The sequence below is a fragment of the Bacillus rossius genome, chromosome 2 (genome assembly GCF_032445375.1).
Source record: "Bacillus rossius redtenbacheri isolate Brsri chromosome 2, Brsri_v3, whole genome shotgun sequence".
Classification (NCBI taxonomy): Eukaryota; Metazoa; Arthropoda; class Insecta; order Phasmatodea; family Bacillidae; genus Bacillus; species Bacillus rossius.
Genome location: NC_086331.1, coordinates 19,791,604 through 19,815,013, shown reverse-complemented (window position 1 = coordinate 19,815,013; position 23,410 = coordinate 19,791,604). Strand labels below are relative to the sequence as shown.

The following is a 23,410-nucleotide window of genomic DNA, read 5'->3' as shown; positions in this document are numbered from 1 at the left end:
CGTCTACCTTTTCATCTCCTTACTCACGGCCCTCTATTGGCGGTACTGATTCACGTCTGGCGGAATTCCGGAGGACTACCACAACGAGGGACACAAGCTATCCTGAGAGTGACGGTGACGACGATGAAGGCACGTGGCGAATTTAGTTGTTAAGAAGTGGTAGTCCGGACGGTGAGATACAAGGATAGTACACTAGTCACTTTGACGTCGTCCGGCCGAAGGCCACCCTAAAGCCCGACCTGCAACCGCCAGTATTTAACCCCGCTAACGGAACACGCCCCTAGCCATGGCCCACCCGAGACAGGCGAGCCACCGGCAGACAAGGTAGAATCCGGTGTGTTCCCCTGGCGGCCTTCTACCTAGATTAGTTAAGTATTTCATGTGACATAATTATTACCCCCCTGTGTTTCGTTATTACCCCCCACCGGAGCAGTCCGGCAAGAGACGAACAGTCTCTGGTGTGACGAATAGTTTAAAAAACATAATTCGTAAACATACTAACTCTAAATTGTAGAAGGGGTGAGTAATGTTAATTTAGCCTTAATAATTAATGTAGGAATTTAGCGCCCTTAAAATCTCTTGTTAACTTGTTAAATTGGAAAATAACGTAATGAGGTCAACCCTGGCGCGAGGGACACCGAGCCTCGGCCGGACGCCATGACACAACAGTAGTACAGCGCGACTCGTGGACCGGGGCGGACGCACGTCCCACAGAGAGACATCATCTATTGTCTGCATTGAACTCACTTCTGGTAATTATAGTCACTTCCTCGAAACATTTTTTTAATAATCTCTCCGGGCGTACCCAGTCCAAATTTTCGGTCCAGGACTTAATCCGGCCGCATAAATTTTAAAACCCCCTGCACCACACTTGGTCTGCGGGGTAGTTTTCAGTATACAGCACGGACCGCCTCCCGAACCACAGAACTTGAATTAAAGCCAGTCGCCCCGGCACTGGCACCACCCCGTAAGGGAACTTGGATGAATTTAGCTGCGGTCCGCGCTCCACTACAGTGGACGCGAACACCGCCTCGAGACATAGATATAAGGGATTGGCCGCCTCCAATCGCCCTCACCCCTCTTTTGTGTAACCATGCTCAGAACCGCCTAGTGCCACGCTAATACGTAACATTTTAGTAATTTTGTGCGACGCCTTGAACCTGGAACATTCTTGAGTAAACTTGTGCAACGCGTCACCACGTAACATTTCAGTAAACTTGTGCCACGCCTTCATTACGTAACTTTTCAGAATAACTTTGTGTAATTGTGTAACTTATGTATTGTGTGACGTCACCCTCTGTACGACGTGGTGTGTAATCCACGGTATTACACCAAACCCACAGTCGCATGAATAAATGGCGCACGTCATTTTCTGCATTACTTCAGCGCCTAATCAATTAGCCATACAACTCCCAACCACCACCAAGTAGGGAATCCCTCACATCCCACACAACACCGCCGACAGTCCTAGTGGGCCACGCAGGGGCAACCGACCCCACGACCCACCTATCGACTAGAAACAGAGCTAGTCTGGCGCCCATCCGGAAACACTACATCGACAACAGCCATTCCCGCTAGGAGCCGCACCGGGACTCGAGCCCGAGACCCCGGACAATGGCAACTTGTTAAATGGCTTAGACAAAACACTGAAATTAAACCCTATACATGGCTGATGGCTGGAACTAATACTAACATTTAAACGATAGAAATTATGTAGTACTCAAACGACTCGTAGTCGAGTCACACTCATTTAATTAAGAACTGCGCGACACGCTGTACGGTTGATTTAGGGCTGGCCGGGGAGCGGATAAAAAACGATTTGGAAAGTTACCTATTGATGCTACATACTGGATTTGGCGCGCAGATTGCAGGCTCCCCGTGCGCGGAGCTGCCGGCCCTGGTGAGTGCTGGATGGTGACTCCTTTCCCTCCCTGGCAACCCGGCCAGGGAGGGCTCGATCTCCTGCGGAAAGTGATGGAGCATGGGAAGATAATGCCGGCCAGTTTTGTGAACCAAAAGCATTTACAATTACATTAATTAAATATTAATGAATATTAGATACATCAAAAGCTTTAGTTAATGTTTGTAATTTATATTGCATATGCACTGTGTCCCCGTTGCGCATTGCTACACCCGGCCGGGCGCTTCGTACACACAGCCGGCCGTGACTTACGTCACGCCGTTCGAGGCACTGTTCCCCCCTACTCTGTGTTGCACGTGCGGGCGTGTTCGTAGCACTGGCCCTAATTCAGGTGTTGAGGACACATAATGGCCTGTGCTCCCGACGGCGGCGTCAACGTTTATTGAGATAATTTTCACGTTGGACTTTTCATATTTATGTAATTTGTGTATATTACCATAAATTTGAATAAAAATATATTGCTCATCCTTAATGATTTAAATTGTCTAATAGATGAAAATATATTAAAACTGTGCACTTTTTATCATTATTACCCCGTAGGGAAATGTTTCTAGAATCTATATGAGTTATAGTAATCATACTGAAAGACTACTACATAAATTGCATTTGAAAAAAAATTTCTGTGGATCGTTGCAAGAAAATGTCATTTTGGACTTAACTGTACGTTTTTAGTGCGACGCACAAGGTTTGTGGCGATGAACTTTTGATATGTTAATCAGAAATGTAGATTCTGCCACTGTACAAAATTTAAGATTTGAAATAATTACGAGACCTTAAATTTTGCTGAGTCATGTCAACGAAATTCGCTAGACAGGTGAATGTCTGACCCCCTATACATCTGTCTTCCAACTTCCTTTTTCTTAGCTCTTTTTATGTGTAATGTTCTTAAACATGTTTTTCCAGCATTTCTAACACTATCTTAACTACGCCCATGCTTAAAGAGGGTGGTTGTGATTAGTCTGTAACCATCTAATATGTGTCATTGTGGTCTTCTACGACTAGTCCCTTGTGTTAATACGGTGTTGCTGGCTACTCAGGGGTACGATAGAGGGGGTTCGTGCCATGTGGCCGAGGGATCTAGTCTCACCAAAAATAACAAGCCCAAAATGAAGTTTCCGGGTCCTTTATACACATCAATGTAGACACTTTACATGGGGCTACCGCGGACCCACCAGTGGCAATCTCGGTAGGGCGTAGCCCGGTTCCGCGCATTCTGCTATGTTAAATACAGGACATTCCTCCCGTGCCGATATAGACCCTTACTTACTAGAGGTGATGCTAGACACGGCTGACGTGGCTTAAGGAAAAAATGACGGGAAAACGCCACAAGGTCCATATGTCCCTATTCCGCTAAATACTCCACTGACATAGTCTCTAGAATTAAAACAAACAAGGACTTATATACAATGACTCCCGTCCATCCCGATGACTGACAAACTATATGAACAGAGCCTGGAAAACGCGTATGAAAACTATGCTGGCGACGGCTAGCTTTCGACTCAATAGTTCACGACTCACAGGACTCGCATTAAAACTTGAACGAGGAATGTCTGTTTCTGAAACGCGACTGAAAACTATGCCTAAATCCCGCACGGCACAGCTCATGACTACCATTGACATCACGCACGGTCAAGTCCTGTCTCAGCTCGACTCTCTCACCACCAGAGTGGAGGGACGCCTCTCCCGCGACCGCTGCCTCCCATGCCAGGATGATGACTGACTCTCCCACTCCGCTCGGGGCGCCCGAGCGCCCGCATCTTCCCAACTCCTCTGCGAGCCCGCAGAACACGCTGATTGGCCACAGGCGGAAAACCACGGCCTAGGCGCCCGGTAAACAACAAGACTATAAAATTTATATAAAAATTCAAACGAAAATTATTTACAATAAATATATATACACAACAAAATAAAAGTCGCATCCATGAAAGAAAAACACACACACCGCACAGCACCACACTCTCGTAGCACCATTATGCAAGAGAGGGCACTGACGAGGCATAACGGCCTGAAAGAACTGGGAAGACACTTGGGTCGACGTCATCATAAGTATCGAATTGTCCAATTTGACGTCGTACCGACCAGAGGCTATTAAGCCCGGCCTTGACCCGCTAGTATTGGCTCCTGCTGGGGGAACGCACCCCTCGCAAACTCAACCCGGGTCAAATGCGGAGTAGATACGCAAGTACTCCCAGTGTATAAATTTTGTCACGTAACTGCACCTGATGCAAACAACCGATAATAATTCACGGAGTAAGCTCATCAAGCCATCCCTTTAAATTAACATGTGATAAGAAATGTGCGTCATAGAGCATGAGTGTTAGCCCCCTCCGGGTACAGTGTTTAATGAAAGACCTTAATTCTCATCGCAGCCTATAGCCTTAATTTAAGTAAGAAACAAAGTGCTGAAGCAATATCCAGAACAAACCCACAAACATAAACATAACGAGTGGCTTTTACCAACTAGTCAGTAGTCTTTAAGTTGACTCATCTTTTTAAATAATATTTGTTCAATTTCTTAAACTAAAGCTTTAATCAAAATTCATAATACATTTAATGTCAGCATTAATATTCAAACAAGGGTCATGTACAATTAACAAGTAAGTTCTCATTTAAAAACCGAATAACAGTTATTTCTTTTCTTCACACGTGGTTTGGCGAGTGGCGAACCGTCCCCCCCCCCCCCCCCCCACGTCTCGTGCGACAACCCCCTCCGGCAGTCCAGATCAGCTGGCGGCCCGGGTTGGATGTGTTTGTGTGTTCGTTCCGCGGGGAACCTTCAATTTAGTAACTCACCGATTCTTCACTCTTGTAAATATAGTCATGAACCAAATCCTTTGTAACGTCAATTCCCCACGCGACACCGGGTCGGTTTTTACGGTGCAGGGCTTAACCCGGCCATCGTAATTCCTGCCTTAAGGCCACGGGCCACAGGGTCGCCTTAAGGTCAGTCACTTTACGGACCTGGCCGACTCCAGGACAACCAACGAATTCCCCCCTCTAACGGACATCCTTAGGGAGAGACAATCATAATTAATAAAGAGTAGTGTCGTGTAATATCGTGTATCAATTATGTTCAAATTATCAACGAAGAGTATTGTCGTGCAATATCGTGTACCCAAATATAATTCCATTAATAAATACATGTACCACAAATTTTCAGTTCCAGTGCGTATATTACATCTGTAGTTAGGCACCAGCCACCTTATGCTGAACAGGGAGTGTCACCATTTTCTACTAGCAGTTAATATCACCCTTAAGATACAGCCACCGAGTCTAGGGAAGCACGCTGGGACCGATCGACCCACCCCATTAGTTAGACGTACTAGATAAACTGGCGCCCTCCCGGAAAAACACATCATCAAACACCACCAGCCCCTTAGACTCGCCGCGGGACTCGAACCCGAGATCCCGGCCGACGGAATTACATGCTAATAATTTAAAAAAATGGAATAATACAAACAACATAATATTGAACTATTAAAATAGAATGTTTAATACTTTAACTATGCTCAATAGGTTGACGCCTTCCCAGCTACCTGATCTCTGAATGAGTGAATTTAAGCTGTGGAAATTTAGAATTTTAACTCGAGAGCGGGATTCTTTGCCTCGTGGCTGCAGGTAGGGACGCGTCGACAAAGGACTCCCCGGGCTGTTTAGACCACCCAGGACGCCATGACAAGTAAGGGAAAACACTTGAATGTAACTGAATTTATTGACACGTCACATGCTACAACACGCCACATGGTACATGGTGCCGTTACGAAACTGGCTGTATCACCGTCTACTTTTTAATCTCTGCACGTGCAGCCCTCGAGGAGCGGCACTGATTTATGCAGAATACACAGGGCGGCTACCTCCCCGTTTAGCATGCCCTTGGCATAGGCAGATAACACAAGTGGCTGATGGCCGCAACTAATACTAGAATTATCATCGTAGGATCAAGCCTGACATGGAATGGGTCTGAATGGCGAAGTGAATCTGTTGCCAAAGTACAGTTCAGGTTTGAATGGAAATAGTTACCAGAGTTCCGTCCTCGCTGTGAGGTAGCAGACACGAATGCTGGGCGCGGGCGCGGCGGTACGGGGGCACCGAGAACTCACACACGACCGCAGCACATCCCAGGAAACTGAGTCGTTAATAAATGTCACTAAATGCGTTTAGCTACTGAGCAGCCCCGCGTGGGCGAAGTTCAGACTCCTTGCGGAGTTATAAAAGCGTGAAGCATGGTCACATCGGCGTGATACCCTTAAAAAAGAACCTACGTAATACAAGAAAATGCTCATGCCTGAGCCACATTCAATTAGTTAATAACCGCGCGGAATATCGCGCGGTCATTTTAGGGCCGGCCGTGGAGTGGGTGAAAGCGGATTAAGAAGATTTACCTATTGAAAACTACATGCTGGTTTTGGCGCGAAAGTGAAAGCTCCAGGTGCGCGGGCTGCCGGCCCAGATGAGTGCTTGACGGCGACTGACTCTGCTCCCTGGAAACCCGGCCAGGGAGGGATCGATTTCCCGCTGAAAGTTACGGAGCGCGGGAAGTTGGTGATGGCCAGCGTAACACAAAAGCACCTGGATCAACATGAATTAATTATTTAGAGATTTTAAAGACATAAAAAGTTTTAGTTTTCCTCTGAATTACAATTACATGAGCACTATGTTTTAATGGCGCATTGCCACACCAAGCCGGGCGCGTCGCACAACACAGCCGGCCGTGACTAGCGTCACGCCGTTCGGTGCACAGCCCTAACTCACTCTCCCTTGCCTGTGTGGGCGTGTTCGTTACACTGGCCTTAATCAGGTGTTGAGGACACATAACGGCCTGTGCGCTCAGAGGGAGCACCGACGGGCGGTGACAAGGTCATATTGGTTGTAATTGTTCTGAAATGTAGTTCCTTTATTGTAATATTCGTCTAGGTCCAAAATGTGTTTAAAAAAGTAAGAACATGTTTTAATTTATCTTCAACCAATCTCAGGAAAATTACAGCCAAGTTTTTGGCATCAAAATATATCCACTAGCCTCAAAATAAGCTTATTTAAAAAAAAATTGTTTTCTCAGTCATCTACTAGATCGTAATATTTAAATCTAAATTACAACTAAAAAAAATTCTAACCTGTTGTAAACGAATTTTAAATAATTATTGATGTGTAACTAAACTCAACAGACAATATTTTTCTTCATGTCTGTGTTGAAATATTCGTGGTCATTGTAGCTTTTCCAAAACTTCAACCATTACATTAATTTGACAATTGTTTACTTCTTCGGAGAGTTTTCTGTTTCTCTAAAGCATATGTTGTATTTAACTTATTTTGAAATTGGTAATGACTTCTAAATAATAAATTGCTTCCATAGTGGGAGGTACCTAATTAAAAAAAACGAATGATAACAAAATCGGGGAATACAGTTTGGTGTTGCAGCTACATTTCTATCTTCTCCATCCATAATTTATTTACACCACTGGATAGCTAAATGATTAAAGAATTCGTTACGCTAAGTGAGGACTGTGACGCATCGTGCGCAGTGGAGGGGGTGCGCCACCATTTTGAGATCATTTTGCTGCGTTTTGAGATTTCTATTTAGTATAACTGTTGACTCGGAGAAGCTACGACTTTCGTTTGAGTTTCAATTGTCAGCTCTCGTAAAAATCTATCGATTACATTTATAAAACATAAATAAAATGGTTATAGTAAATATATATGGTGTTGAAATAAAAATTATAACAAAAAATATACAATGTCGGCCTATACACATAAAAACACCAAATCCAAATACTGAGTTCGTATATGGTTGGAAAGGGCTTCCCAGAAGCAATCGAATGATACCAATATAAAACACCATATGGCCGAGTGAAGCAGTGCCGGGAAAGTAAAATAATGAATACGGCTGAGTGGATCAATGACGGTGCCAGTACATCTGCAGCTGGGGCGGTTGAAATTATGCAAGTGGATGATGAAATCACTTCTATATCGACACGTATTCATGTACAACACACGGCTGTGTACATGACACAGCAACACCCCATTTTTTACTTTCATATAACTCGTGACAATATTTATTGTGTATTAGTAGGTGTACATCTTTGTGGTCAACAAACTGCTGTTTTTGACGTGACGTCTAATAAATCGATGAACGCTGGCTGCACGCACGAAAAAGTGTCCCGTTATGCACATTGTTCCGTTACGCTGTGTCCCGTTACACTAATTGTTCCATTACGCTGTGTCCCGTTACGCTCATTGTACGCTTGCGCTGCACTGACAGAAGTGAAAACTTAAAACTTTGTTTATAAATGTGTAATATGAAATATTTTCTATGTCAAATGTACATAAGAAAATGAATCTGATTGAAGCATATGCTTCTTGCATCGTCGTACAGCTGAGCGATTCCTTCCCCTCCCTTCGTCGTTTCCCCCTTTCCACTACCTCTTCCGCTGGTTGGATTTCCCCTCCGCATCCCCACTCCTTCCCCTGTAGTGTGTTATTCCGCCGCAGCTCCAGCGCCCTGTATATTGTGCTTATAAGGGCCTGCGAGCTCTTGTCTCGGGTCGTTCGGAAGCGGTCGGGGGAGTAGTGTGTACTGATCAGTATCAGCGATGACGGTAACTTGCATACAGTAACGTTAAATTTCTTGCACGATGTGGCCGTGGCCTTTTTTTACATGCATTTGTTTCGCCCTTGTAAAGTTAAATTTAATCAGCCACGATGTTTGTTCGAGCCGTTTGGGGTGTAGTATGGGCATTTCTGTTTGTGACTCACCATACTGCCAGTTTTCTTATGTGGTTTGCATTGCCACTGGTAAATGTAACAATTGATTCCTTGTAATGATAAATTTATTAACTTCTGTACTTTTTATTCACGCCGCACCGATATTGTCCGCCTTGTTTTGTTGTGGGGGCTTTAATTAGTTTTATCTTTCTTGCTATTTTTTTTGCCCATTAACGCCATGCGCATCATTTGCCGCGCGAGCCAATATCGAGTTTGGGCTTGTGTAATTTCTCCCCTGGCAGCACCGAACCACCACGTTTAGGGCTATATTATTCGTTTTGATTCTGTTTAAATTGTTTTGTTGTTTGAATCAATTTTTATATGGCCTGCACAGCCCGCTGGTGTTTTATACTCCTTTAATACTGTTGTATTTTAATAATCTTCTATTTTACTGTAACCTTTTGTATACTCCCAGTGTTGTTTTCATGCCTCATTTATTGAGGTACGTACCACATCATAATGGTTCACGTTATATTTGTATTAAGCATTTACACTCATGATTGTTATCAATAAAAAACAAGTTAACGAATGTGATTAGTCCTGTTTTATAACAACATTTACACCTCTCTGAATAAATACTCTTTTTGCTTTAATAGCTTGCAGTCTGGTCGAACCCGTGAGTCCACCCGGTTGCATGATTACTAGTATAATTTCAAGTATTTATTCTTTTATTATTAAAAAAAAGTAGCATCTGTCTGCGAGTGCAGTAATAATAGGTTATGTTACAATTGACTAAAAAATTATGGTGATTCATATAATTGATGATAGATTTTTTATTACAGTTTATTTATATAAAAACTTGTTCATAATTATGTTTAAACTTTATAGCTAAATGCCAGTTTTTAAATTAATTACAAGTCATCTACACGTGAACTGTTTCGGCGACTGTATATAAAGTGAAGTGAAAAGTTAATGTGGTTTTCATTGTTTGTTTCAACAACAATTTCGGCAATAGAGGTTAATTATTCTTGCATTTCAAAAATCTGTTACTAGTATAATTTCAAGTATTTATTCATTTATTATTAAAATAAAAATAATTCAATTTTATTCATAAAAGTATGCAATCATTTCATCAATGTTTTGTTATGACTTTTGATACGCCCTTCGTTCCCTAAAATTATTTTATTTTAATTAATAAAAAAAGGCCTAGGAAACAGCTGAGCAAAATAATAAAGAAAAATACAAGTATTACCAGAGGGGGTACAAGGTGGTGAACAAGATAATTTTATACTCCCTGCACACAGGCAACTTGGGAGCTAGTGGATCTTTTAAAAGGAAATATGTGAATATGAAACAAATAAATCACCACATAGGTAGGTTAGTCTATAGGTTTTCCCGGTTGATTCAGCCTAATTAAGTTCAACGTGTCTGTCAATAGTTTTGGATTAATAAAGTTTCACAAAGAAAGGTATAGACAAGATTTCAAGCTTACTTAATGGTGGGCCGGCCCGATATTACTAAAACAATTTATATTATATTAAATACAAATCATCGCAGAACAAAAAAATTGAAATATTCCACCATATTAGATTCTTTCACTGATTACATTGACTATCATTTATAATTATTTTACATATTCTCATGGATTAAGTTATTAAGTCACTGTTCGCTGGTTTGCATTTAATTAGTTTAGTTCATTGTAAGGGAGAGATATATTTCTAATGTCACCCGGGTCTTCAGAGTATGATGTTGGGCCGGGAAAAATTCTCTTCTTAAGGCCCCCACACACGTCAGTCCAAACCATCAGTTCGGACTGTTCAGTCGGAACTTACAGTTTGGAATGAACTGAGGCTCTCTGAACACACGATCAGTCCATGCGCTCAGTTCGAACTGAACAGTCCGAACTGACAGTTTGGACTGAACTGAAGCTTTCCCCACACACAATCAGTCTTGTGGTTAGGTATTATTTTTAATGTTGTTGTGGTAATCTTTACTTTTGATGTTCCACAAACATTCATGTTCATGCCACAACTCTATAAAATTAGCAAGAAAATCTTTCGACCAGGAAGCCATTTCAGAGGAATAAATCTATTTCACAATAAACACAAACTATATCTCTCCCTTTTCTATGACACAAACCTAGCACTAAAGCAAACAAAGATTATATAAACAAAGACGTCTGCTACGAAGTTCAGCTGTTGATTAAATGGACTGATTGCATGGACTGACAGTTTGGACTGACGGAATGTCTATACCCCTCACGGCAGTTCTGACTGTGGGCTTTCGAGCCCACAGTCCGATTTGATGGAAAGTTATCAGTCCGTCAGTCTATCAGTTCAAACTGTTCAGTCCAACGTCCTTGCACACACACGGCAGTTCTGGCTGTTCAGTTCCGACTGTAAAGTCTAAACTGTCAGTTTGGACTTTGCTGTTCAGTTCCGACTGTAAAGTCTAAACTGTCAGTTTGGACTGATCGTGTGTGGCGCCCTTTAAGGGGACTCGGAGCTCGAGGTCCCGAATAACATGCTGGGAGCAAATTCGTCCCCCAACACTTGGACCCTGTCTGAAACACCAGCCAAATTCCAAACGAATTAGACCTGCTTCCAGACAGTAAAACACAGTCGGCGCGTAAAGGCCAACAACAGGAATTCGGGGAGGAAAAATAGACCGAAGTAACTCACAAAATAGGTTGTAACTCCAGGGCTCAGGAGATGTCTCGCGCCGACATCAGAATAGCGCGGACCGAGAATTGCGTGGATGACGCGGCAGAAAATTATCATTTAGTAAAATAAAAAAAATTATTAAACTTTAAACTAAGACATGACTTGTGTTATAATTGTCACTACTGACTGGTTACTACTGAATTTTGAAGCTGGGATCACATCCCTTAAGACAGCTGACTACATTCCTTATTCACACGATTTCATCATTGCCGCGAAAAAGGCCTCTTAGCAGAGGTGACGGCGTGAAGACGCGGTAAGTAGCCAAAGTCAAAGTCAGAGTACCAAGTGCCGCGATGGTGGATAAAGCTCCTAATTAAAATGGGCGGTAGGCCCTAGGGAAAAGAGGGGGAAGGTTCGGCTCTGGACCAAACACATCCGGAGGTGCCCGAAGTGGTCGTAGCCACGACTTCAGTTGTTTGCGCCGAAGGGCGACTGCTGCGGTCTCTACTGGCAGGCACAGAAAGCAACATACAATCGACTTTTACAGGCAGCGAGGAGGAAGCATAGGGCCTTATGGAGTAGCCGGTGCTGGACTCTGGCGGCCTAAAGGGGTCAGAGGGGGGAGTTAGCAAGATCGCCAACAGGTGTCGCGGGCATCAGCTCCACGAGCTGGCGACAAAATAAGTTACTGTTTCTGCTGCTAGGTGTCGTGGGTGGTCCATCCTTGCGTACAAATTTTTTATGGCAAGTCATCCTTGGAGTCGGTCACTGCCTGGCGGGGATCACGTCAGATCAATGGTCCTTGGCTAAATTCTCAGAACTGTGTGTGTGGGGGGGGGGGGGGGATGAGCGGGTACAAAAATGCAATGATAGCTGGGAACGAACGTCCACGGGATACTCGTTTGTGCCGATATTCACTACTCTCAGCGGGTCTCTGAGAAATAGAGCTTGCAGGCTAGATGCTGCTCTATCCGATTTTAGTCATGCAGAGAAGTAATGTTGCAGGCCAGGAACGTGACTGTAGGCGGGAGAAATGTCATACGGGCAGCTAACGTCTACATTAGACTAGCAAAAGATCAGATTGGTTCCTGAGAAAAGATGCCTCAGTCTACTGGCACAAAGTTTAACTACGTAACGTACACCAGCCTAACAAAGTGTAAATCACCCTTTTGTAACTAGGTTATATAGAAAATAAAATTTGCAAAAATAATTTAAAATAATAATAACAATTTTAAAAAAAGTGCTGAAATACCTAATTTCCGGCACACATTGTCACGTTAAACAATCGTCCGTAAACCGACTTTACAGACAACCAATTTTCCAACTGTGATTCAAGAGAATTAAAGAAAAAAATAATTCCTAACCTTAATGTACAAACACACAACTACTAGGGCTCTCCAGCGAGACAGAATCATAGCTGTGACCTTGAACCTTAATAATGTTATTTTGGCCAAAATTTCACATATACTTTATTAAGTAAATATTAAACTTCTCAAAAAGATCAAGTTAAACAATCTTTAAATAAATTTAATATAATGAATAAAATTAGTTTGCTCCTTTTAAAATGTCGTCCCTCCGAAGGCCATAAAGCCTGGCCTCCACCTGCCAGTATTAAACCCCGCTAATGGAACGCACCCCTAGCACATTTCACGTGAGTCAAGCGAGTCGCCGACCATTTACATACTACATACCTCGTTCGGCCCCTGCAACAGGAATCATAAACATGCATTATTCCGATTTCCTACGTAACATCACGCAACATGACATACCCAACCTAACTTAATCTTTGTTTGTTTTGTATCATATTCTACAATACACCTGCGAATGCTTTTAAAAACCACTAAAATAACTCCTCAATATATTATTCACAAAAAGTGAAGGGAACTTTTGTGTACACAAGCCCAACATTTTATATTCGGAAACGGCCGTACATGAAGTGTGTCTATGGAGTTTATGTATACAACATGGGATTCGCGAATCCACAACATATACACTTCATCATTCTAAACACAACAAAAAAAAACTGCATTAAATAGTACAGAGCCGTTACAAATCTAAACTTACCAAACTAGTCCAGAACAACGCCAATAATATACCAAAAACACGCTATTAACCGGAAATGACCAACTGTGCAAAAACAATTCAAACATCCGTTGAAATCTAATTTTTGGCGACGCCGGTGAGTGCCTTTCCAGACTACGTCCATATGTCAACACCACCAAACAGTTCTCACACATCATAAATTTCTGTGATTAATTAAGTGATTTTTAATTAGCAGAACAACCCTTAATAGTGAAAGTGCGTTGTAGGTGTGCAGTGGTTTTCCTCGTGGGAAACCGCAATTAATAAACGTCCAGAATGTCCCTTGCGGCCTTTCGCCAATAATTAACCACAGTGTTAACCAACCTAATTTACCTCCCTGTTTTCACTTGCAAATAGCCACTGGAGTAGTCAACAATTGACAGACAGTCTCCAGCTTGACTTTTTATTTTTAAATATAATTAATCTTAGTTTTGTTACAGTATGTATTATTATAATAGGCCTTTCGCCAACTAATTCAGACAGATATCATTAAGATACGAGTGTTATATAAGTAATAATGACTAATTATGATTATAAAATTGGAATAATGGCACATTAGAAAGTTTGCTGCGTCATGACGCTTCCTCCCCTCCCAAGCTGGCACAAAGCGGCAGTAGAGTTTTACTCACGGGCCGGGGCGGACGTGTGATCCCGCGGGGAGACTTCTACACTTGTGCTTCTGATTCGTCATTCTGGTAACTATCATAATTCGCTGAAACCTTTTCCCTTTTTTCTCTCCCCGCATGCCCCCGTGCCTTTTTCCGGTGCAGGGCTTATCCCGGCCACTTTAATTTTTGCTCGTCGCGGGACAAAGTTTCGCGATGCTGTCACCTTATGGTCCGGGCTGACTCCCGCGAATATGAACTTCGCATAATTCGTCGAGCATACGCCTGCCGACTGCAATCCTAAAGACTTTGCCAATTAATATTATCTTCGTGGCCCCGCGACTCACAAAGGTGAGCCCGGGCACGAATCTCTTTACAGATTATCACGGGAGTGGCCATTGATCCACCCAAACTCTTCGTCGACCCACAGATCAATGTAGGGACCTTGTTTGCAAGTGCCGCAACATACACCCATGTAACACGTAATTAATTATCAGTGGGAGTGTATGCAGTGCCAACGTATTTTTTGTCCAGTGTAATTTTGTAACGTGTGCCTCCAGCCACACCAGGTGAGATGCGAGATTAAAAAACCAGCACCTAAATACCGTTTCTTTATTTCAAAAACGCCTCCTGAGCAATTAGGAAACAGTCCTCTATACTGTCTAGGGCCAGTGCTTTTTAGAAGTAGCGACTCCCTCTCACCATCAACAGCCTTCGATCCTAGTGGAACATGCAGGGGCAAAAACCCACGACCACCTCGGTCAATTCTCAAATTAACCTGGCGCCCACCGGAGATTTCCTTTAGAGCCACTGAGAACCACTAGGACCACCCCGGGTCTCGATCACGAGACCGCGGGTGACGGCAAAAAAAAATTTAATTGTAACTTTTTTGTTTATTTTGGGTCATTTTGATCATATTATTACGTACTTTTTGAACCTTTGTAAATTTGTATTAGTTGTTAAAATTTATTCTATAAATAATAGTTATTATTAGTTATAGACTATATTTTGTTCTTTATCGTTAGTAAGTTGCAGTTGGTTAACATGTCTGATGGGTTGCAGATCAAACATCGTCTGCTACGTTAGGCTAGAATTTGTGATTATTTTATTTATCTTGTTTTAATTTCTGCCCTCGGCACTTTATTAAATGAAAGGAAAATGAAAATCATATTCTCTAAGGCTTTAGCTGGGAGTGTAACGGTACGTAAATGAAATATTACGGTTAAAATTTGTAATTGGTTTTTTCAACTCTATTTTTTCCTTGCTTTAAATTTCAGTCATGATCGTGGAATCGAATAAAGGCTAATAATTTTTATGCCTTTGTGATTAATACGGTATTTCAACGTATTATGCGTTTGCTAATTTATTCGTGGTCGAGTTGATGTGCTGATTGTGACCTAATATGGCATGCTGCAGGAGGTTTATGATACCGGCTAGGTGTGGATTTATTCCGGACTTAGTGGATAGTAATTATTAACATTACAAAGGGAATTGTATTTTATTCTTATGAATGTAAACATCAATTTAAAATATTACTTTATTTGACATCTGTTTTTGACTTAAATCTATCCATACCCGGAATGTCCCTGTAAACTGGCTTTCCTTTTGATAATTGAACGTAGGCCTATGAGAATGTATAATTTTTTAAGGTATTTATATTTCATTTGAGACTAACGTTGAGTTTTCAGTCGTATTAAATATAAAGTAATTTGGCCAACTCTTTTGATTGCTTTTTGTCTAAAGGGAATGAATGGTAAGTATCTTCTTGTGAACCGAGTTTGTCTTTTTCATTTAATTACCATTAAAAATCTGCGTTTTGCACGAAATATCGTTTTCTCAGTAATTATGGGTTAGAGTGGCTTCTGGGAAATAATGTGAATAATAACTCAAATGAATTGTTTGATAGGTTACTTAAGCTACATTAGCTGAATATTAGGTATTTATTACTTATGTTTTAAATTCTTATTATTAATGTAGCTGACCTAACAGAACAAACTGTTTAATTGGTTATTATTTAATTTAGTCCCAGAAGCAGCTCTTCTGCAGAATTACAGTTTCCCCTTCATTTCATTTATTAGCGTCCTATATTTGACAGTACATATGTCCAGGTTTTGTCAGCAACATTATAAATAAAATACAACATCATAATACACTAACAAAACAATATATTAAAAAAAAAAAAAACTACATTATAACAATAATATATGATACAATAAAAAATGATAATATAAAACAATGCAGCAATTTATGTAGATGCACTGAGGAATTCATTGACAGAGTATGGAGCTATTCGTAGTAGGTAATCTTTGAGATGTCGTTTAAATATGGTATGTGATTGGGATGCTGTATTTAACAGGGATATCGGTAGAACATTTATTAGTTTAAGGCCCATGTAAAAAGGGTTCAATTTGTATTTTTTTGTTGAATGAAAAGGAATATGATTCTTATAAATGGATCTGGTAAAGTGATTATGTATTTCATTATTCTTTACATACTTAATATTTTGAATTACATAAATGACAACCGAATATATATAAATGGCTGGAAATGTTAAGAGTTTGTTATTCAGGAAAATAGGCCTACAAGAATCTGTCTTACTAAGATTATAAATAATTCTAATAACACGTTTTTGAAGCTTAAATATCTTTAGCCAATTTAAGGAATTTCCCCAAAAAATAACACCATATCTCATTATTGAATATATGTTTGCATAATACATAGCCATTACTGCTTTATGTGAAGTTACAGTATTAATAGTTTTTATGGCAAAACAAAGAGAACTAAGTCTACGACACAGAAAAGATATATGATTATTCCAATTTAGATTCTCATCAAGATTCAGTCCCAGTAATTTTGCTGTTTTTACAGTATTAAGAATATTTTTGTCAATAGTCACTTCAATATTATTTAATATATTTATTTGAGAGTTAAAATATATAATAGAAGATTTTTGAATATTTAGAATCAGTCTATTATCAGTAAACCAAGTTTGCATTTGGTTGAGGGTTATGGAAATTCTTTTTTGTAGTTCCTGTAAAGTCTGGCCTGTTACTATAATGGAGGTATCATCTGCAAACATGATAGTCTGGCCATAATCTAGAAACAAAGGTAAATCATTAATAAAAAGCAAAAACAAAAGTGGACCGAGAATTGAACCTTGGGGAACACCAATACCAATTTTCAAAATTTTTGACCTTGAAGTAGTGGTAATATTATTATAAGTCACATTAATACTAGTAATTTGTGAACGATTTGATAAGTAAGATTTTATAATATTGTTTGCAACACCTCTTATACCATATTTACTTAATTTTTCTAATAAAATATCATGGCTTACACAATCAAATGCTTTGGTTAAATCTACAAGTATGCAAGCTGTCAAGACTTTATTATCTAAATGAGAATAAATACTATTGAGTAGAGTGAACAATGCTTGTTCCGTTGACTTGCCTTTAACAAAACCATACTGATTACTGGTAATTATATTATAACAATTTAAGAATGAAAGCAACCGTTTTAATATAATCTTTTTAAGACTTTTTGAAAAATTTGGTAATAAAGCAATTGGTCTATAATTATTAATGCAGGTAGTATCACCCTTTTTATGTAGTGGAATAATTTTCGCAATTTTGAGCCTATCAGGAAATATGCCATTTTCTAAGCATTTATTAAATATATAGACAAGGGGCTTTTTAATGTGTTCTGCACATGATTTTATTACAGAAATAGGAACATCATCAAGACCAACAGAATTTTTATTTTTCATACCTCTTATTATTTGAGTAATTTCATTTTCATCTACTGGTGTTCGGTACATTGAATGCAAATGCAAATGAATATCAAGTATTCTAGGTGATATTCCTGTATTTATAATGGTTGAATTGTTTTTTATTAAAGAGGCTGCAATTTCCGTAAAATATGCATTAAACTTATTAGCAATTTGGAAACTGTCAGTGATTGTATTATTATCATCATCAATTAAAGAAATGTTATGTTTATTATTGAAACATTTCATATCATTATTAATTATTTGCCACATTGTTTTACTTTTATTGGTGGAAAATAACAGTTTATATTCAATATAGAATTTTTTAGCATCTATAACAGATTTATTAAATTGTTTTTTAAATTTTTTATAATCATCTCGAATGTATGAATTTTTGTTGCGGAGAAGCTTCTCCTTATAATGATTTAAAATTTCAAATCCAGAGGCAAGATCACTATTAATCCAAGGAGAGGACTTATTGTTAATGCTTATCCATAAATAGGGAAAGTATTGATTAAAATAAAGTAAAAATGTATTTATAAACAAGTTATATGCCTTATTGGGATTGCAAGTGTTATAGATTTCTTCCCACAATACAAGTGCAATCTCATTACAAAAAATATCTATTGTATCAAGTTTAAACAATCTTTTCAGTAAATGAGTAGTGGAATTATCATTAGATCTAAGTTCAGTGTCACTTAATTTTAATATTATATGTTGAGCCAAATGATCAGAAATAGCAGTATCAATAGTTTCTGCAAACAAAGTACTAGGGCTACATCTAATATTAGTAAGAATATTATCGATACATGTATTAATTGTACTGCCAATTCTTGTAGGGATAAGTATCGTTCTATGTATACCATGTTGCCTAAGTAGACAAAAAAATTTATTGTTTGTGTTATTTTCCTCATTAAAATTTATATTGAAATCACCACATATTATCACATATTTTTGTATCCTTAGAACGTTTTTTTAAAATTAAGTCAAAATAATTTAAAAACAATTCAAAATGACAAAATCCAGGGGGTCTGTATATACCAACAATACAGCTATGTATTGAGTTTATAGATATACAACAGCATTCAATTATTTTATCAAAGCAGTATTCAGATATATCAATGATCTTGTTCACAATATTTTTTAGAGTATAAATACATACACCCCCACCTTTACTAATAGTTCTGTAATAACAAGAAGCTAAGTTATAACCATAAAAAAGACAATAGTCAAGTTCATTATGTTCAAGCCAGTGCTCGGAAAAACAAACAATATCAAATTTATAAAGACATAGCAAATGTTCTAAATTATGTTATAATTTTAACTGTCATATTACATACACATCATATGATTGGTGAGATTTACATGCATGGCAATTGAATTACATTATTTATGACAACATAGGGGAGCTTACGTTATTACGATATCTAAATTCTATGGGATAAATTGTAAAAATATATAGGTTTTGGGGTGAGGAACATTCACATATTTATTTTCACTACATAATTATCTAAGAGATGGGTGCATCAATAAAGCAAATAAAAATTAGAAAATGATTTTTTTCTTTCTGGTCTGCTTTATAATCATTGTGTAAAACTGCAGAGCAATAATTTTATGGTAATTATCGAACATCACAGCTTTTTAGAACGGCAATAAAAAAATTTGGTAAACATGGTTTTCACACACGAGACACGTCCCTAAATTTAATCCCAAGGGATGGTTTTGTATTTCCTACTAGTCTGTGAAAAAATTAAAATTTTTTATCTTAACATTACCATACTTATCTTTATGCTGCCGCTACCATTCATTATTTACCCGGAATTAATAGGAATAGATGTTTTCCATGTACTAGAGACATTCCTGAATTAACCCTGCAAGGAACGTTTTTTAATTCCTACTGGTTTTGTAAAAAAATTACAGTTTACAGCTTATATTACAATACCTGTGTACATAGGCGTGCGCACGGTAGGTGCCACAGGTGCCTTGGCACCACCATTAGGGTTAACGTTATTTTATTTTTTACAAGCAGAAATAATACATACTTACAAAAAACCGTATTATTTTCAAAAAAAAATATGTTTTCCAATCGTGTCGAGTTACAGATATGTGCTCATAACACTATCAGTATATCAATTATCAATCGAACTAACTATACACACGGAAACAAGCCAGGTGCAATTACTTGCGTTGTACACGCGGGCCGCGGCTACGAAACTTCTGAAATGTAAATACTTCTCCTAGTTTTCCTCGAATTACATAGAATGCGCGTTCGGTGTCCACTGTTCACTCCACTCGGCAGGCACACGGAATAATAGCCGCCGTCCGCCAGGTATCCAGGGGCGAAGCCGGGTGGTGGGGAGGGGGGGGGGGGGGTTTGGGGTTCAACCCCCCCCCCCCCCTTAGCACCAAATCTTTAATTAATTTCTTATTCATCACTCAAACAAATTTCATATTAAAATTTATAAAATTTTACCATTACAATATTTAAATTTAAGTACCGAAAACTGCTAAAATAGCACTATTTTACACCTTAAAATCCAAATTTTCCCGGGGGAGGACCCCCGGACCCACCGCTTTAATATGGGGGGGGGGAGGCCATGCTTCTTAACACCCCCCATACACAAATCCTGGCTACGCCACTGCAGATAGCACAACTGTGTAGTGTTTACTCTTACTGTTTACTCATCAGTTTACTGTTATAATGAGTACACGCGTACAGCCTGTGTTTGTTACGTGGATCACTCATTAATTAATTATCATTTTATTTTCACTAGTTGACAGTTGTTATGGTTCGTTAATTGCTGTATATATCTGTCTGTATGATGTATAAATGGGTGATTAAAATTAATAAGCCGGATCCCGAAAAGGATTACTCGATGACTTATATGAAGTCGCCGCCAAAAATTTTTTGTTGTATACCAAAAGTTAAAACTTTTGCCCACTCTTATTTGTGTATTTTTATTATTTTAATATTTTACATATTTGAGGTATGTTACAAAAACTCACTTGATTTGTTGATTTTAAAACTTAACATTTGAGAATGTTTTTTCTAGCATTTATTTGGCGTCTTCAGAAAAAAAATTAAGTACTGTTTTTCAAAGCCACCAGCATGAATTACGTGCAAACAATTTGTGCAATTTACGTTATGGCTCAACAAAGCTTAAAACTGTAAATAGTTTAGTAGTTTTCCTGGCGATTAAAACGTTCAAAGCCATAATTTGTCATAAAAAATGTTAAAATTTTTACATCTGTGTATTTAATTTTTTTGTTCGGAAACACCTTAAATAGCACCATTTTGCGCTTTCAAATCCAAATTTTTCCGGGTGAGGACCCCCGGACCTCCCGCTTTAGGCTCGGGTCCGTGAATGATTGGGCTGTTGTGTAATCTGGCACCACCACTACTGAAGTTCTGCGCACGCCTATGCCTGTGTAGTCGAAATTCATTGTTTATGTTTACCAGTGTGGGTTTTATTTTAAATTTTGTTTGGAGAACTTTAGTCAATGTAGGTGTTGTAATAATGAAATTTGTTTAAATAACTACTGTATTGCAGTTGTAAGGAGTTTTTAATGCTTGTATTTAATGTTTTTTGTTTTATTAGAACAAGTATGTAATTGTATTACAAAATGTTTTTTTACATTGCATTTAAAGTACATACTATTTTGAGTGACGTAACAAAGAAGTCTAATAGGAGCCTAAAATTTGAATTGAATTGTTAATGTCGTTTATTTTCGGTGAGGAATTTGTGCTGTGCATTGAAGTAGTTGACACATTGAATTTTGCAGCCTTGCCAGGGAATTCTTTGATTATAGCCATAGTATATTCTGTGTTCGTTATGGCAGGTGTATCATGGATCCCTGGATCCTAAAGGTTTTATCCTGTTGGCTTGATCCTGTGGTACATGATGCTTGCTGTTTTAGTTTAGTACATCGAAAGATCCTGTTGGCTTGATCCTGTGGTACATAATGCTTGCTGTTTTTAGTTCAGTATGTCAGAAGATCCTGCACATAAAAGAAATTGTGAAATGAAGAATTATGATTGTAGGTTGAAAAAAATCCTTTTTATTCAACTTACGATCATAATTCATTATTATATGACAATATTTTTTTTATGTACAGGATCTTCCGATGTACTGAATTAAAACAGCAAGCATCATGTACCACAGGATCAAGCCAATAAGATCATTTCATCAGGATCAAGCCTTCAGGTTCAAGGGATAAACTTCAATATATAAAATGGAAGAATTAATTTTTTTTAAAATTCTTCATAGTTTGCTACAGTTTTGCTAAACAAAGAGATACACAATCGTGGGTAAACAGTGAATGGTGGTGGCGATCTGAAAATACAGGTATTGTAATGTAAGCTTTAAACTGTTATTTTTCATCAACCAGTAGGAATTAAGAAACCATGTTTTCAGGGTACATTAAGGGATGTCTCTAGTACTTGAAAAATATTTATCTTCTTTTTTTATTTACTTTTCGTTCCCCGAAGCCACGACGTCTGATGCAGGTGTAGTAATGTAAGCTATAAACTATTATTTTTCACAAACTAGTAGTACATAAGTACAAACCTAAGTTTATACCAAAAGCAAAATTATTTTGTTATGAACTGTTCTCGTTAATTTAGTTTGATGCAGAGCGACTGATACAAAATAGAAATGACACAATTAAGTAGTTTGTTCTGTCGAGGAGAATAACACAAATCCCGTACATGCTTACTTGATATTTACGAATAAAGTTTTGAAGGTGTGACTGGTTCTCATGCTGGGGTGACTCGTGGGATGCGTCTTGAGAAGAGTCGTGGTCATCTTCTTGGTCCGGTACCTTGGGTCAGCCAAGTTGAAGAGACTGGGTCATAATCGGTGTGGCAGAACTGCAGCTATGATATTTGCAGCACCAGACTTATTTCCTTCCTTCCCACCTTCCGTGACGATTGGTTTTCTAGTATACACATTGTTATACCTCAGTCGGAACCACAGTACGAGGGTTCGTCTTCTTGGAGTCTACTTTATCCTTATAACTTTCGTTTAAATTTGAATGATCTCATCTTATTTTCTTTTGAAGTATTCAATGATTCTCTGTTTGGCAGAAACGTGGATGGTTCTGCTTGTAATCTTCTGTTTGTATCAGGGTTGACTGATTTAAACCATGATTTAAATCAAGTGGTTTTTATAAAAAGAAACCAAATGGTTTTTTAAATGTAATTTTAGGTAGAAAATTAAATAAATTTTAATGAAAGGTCTAATTCCACTCTAATGACAATAATAGTTTGCTCATTAATGTTTCTTGAGATTTACTGGAACAAATAATTATATACTAATCAAGATCTTATAATTTTAATTTTCTGAATAAGTTGTAAATTATACCCAGTCAAAACACCTCTAAAATTAAATTAATTAGTAAATTATAGTCAAAAGTGTAAAAAAAAATATTATTTAAAAAAAAATTGTTATTTTGTGGGAAATTCCTGACTACTGTAAATCTCCTGTCTGTGGGAAACACCCATTCTATGGAGAATCATCCTCCTGTGGGGAAATAATCTTTCTGTGGTTAAGTCCCAGTCAGATGTGCAGATTTGCTGGACTTCAGTTCTCTGATGTTATAACATTTCTGGTTCAACACTTATGTAATCAAACTAAAACTAATATAATAAAAAAAAACCTGGTTTAAACGACAA

General features: G+C 38.7%; 1 protein-coding gene across 2 annotated transcripts in view; it reads left to right on the top strand.

Moving 5' to 3' along the window:
* The first annotated feature begins 14,996 nt into the window (after nt 1-14,996).
* LOC134529149 (putative fatty acyl-CoA reductase CG5065) overlaps nt 14,997-23,410 on the top strand; it is a 226,927-nt gene continuing 218,513 nt past the window's right edge. The window contains exon 1 of one of the 2 annotated variants that reach the window (XM_063362922.1): nt 14,997-15,170. The gene's annotated coding sequence lies outside the window, so the exon portion shown is untranslated. The remainder of the gene's footprint in view (nt 15,171-23,410) is intronic. The other variant, XM_063362920.1, reaches the window with a different exon arrangement.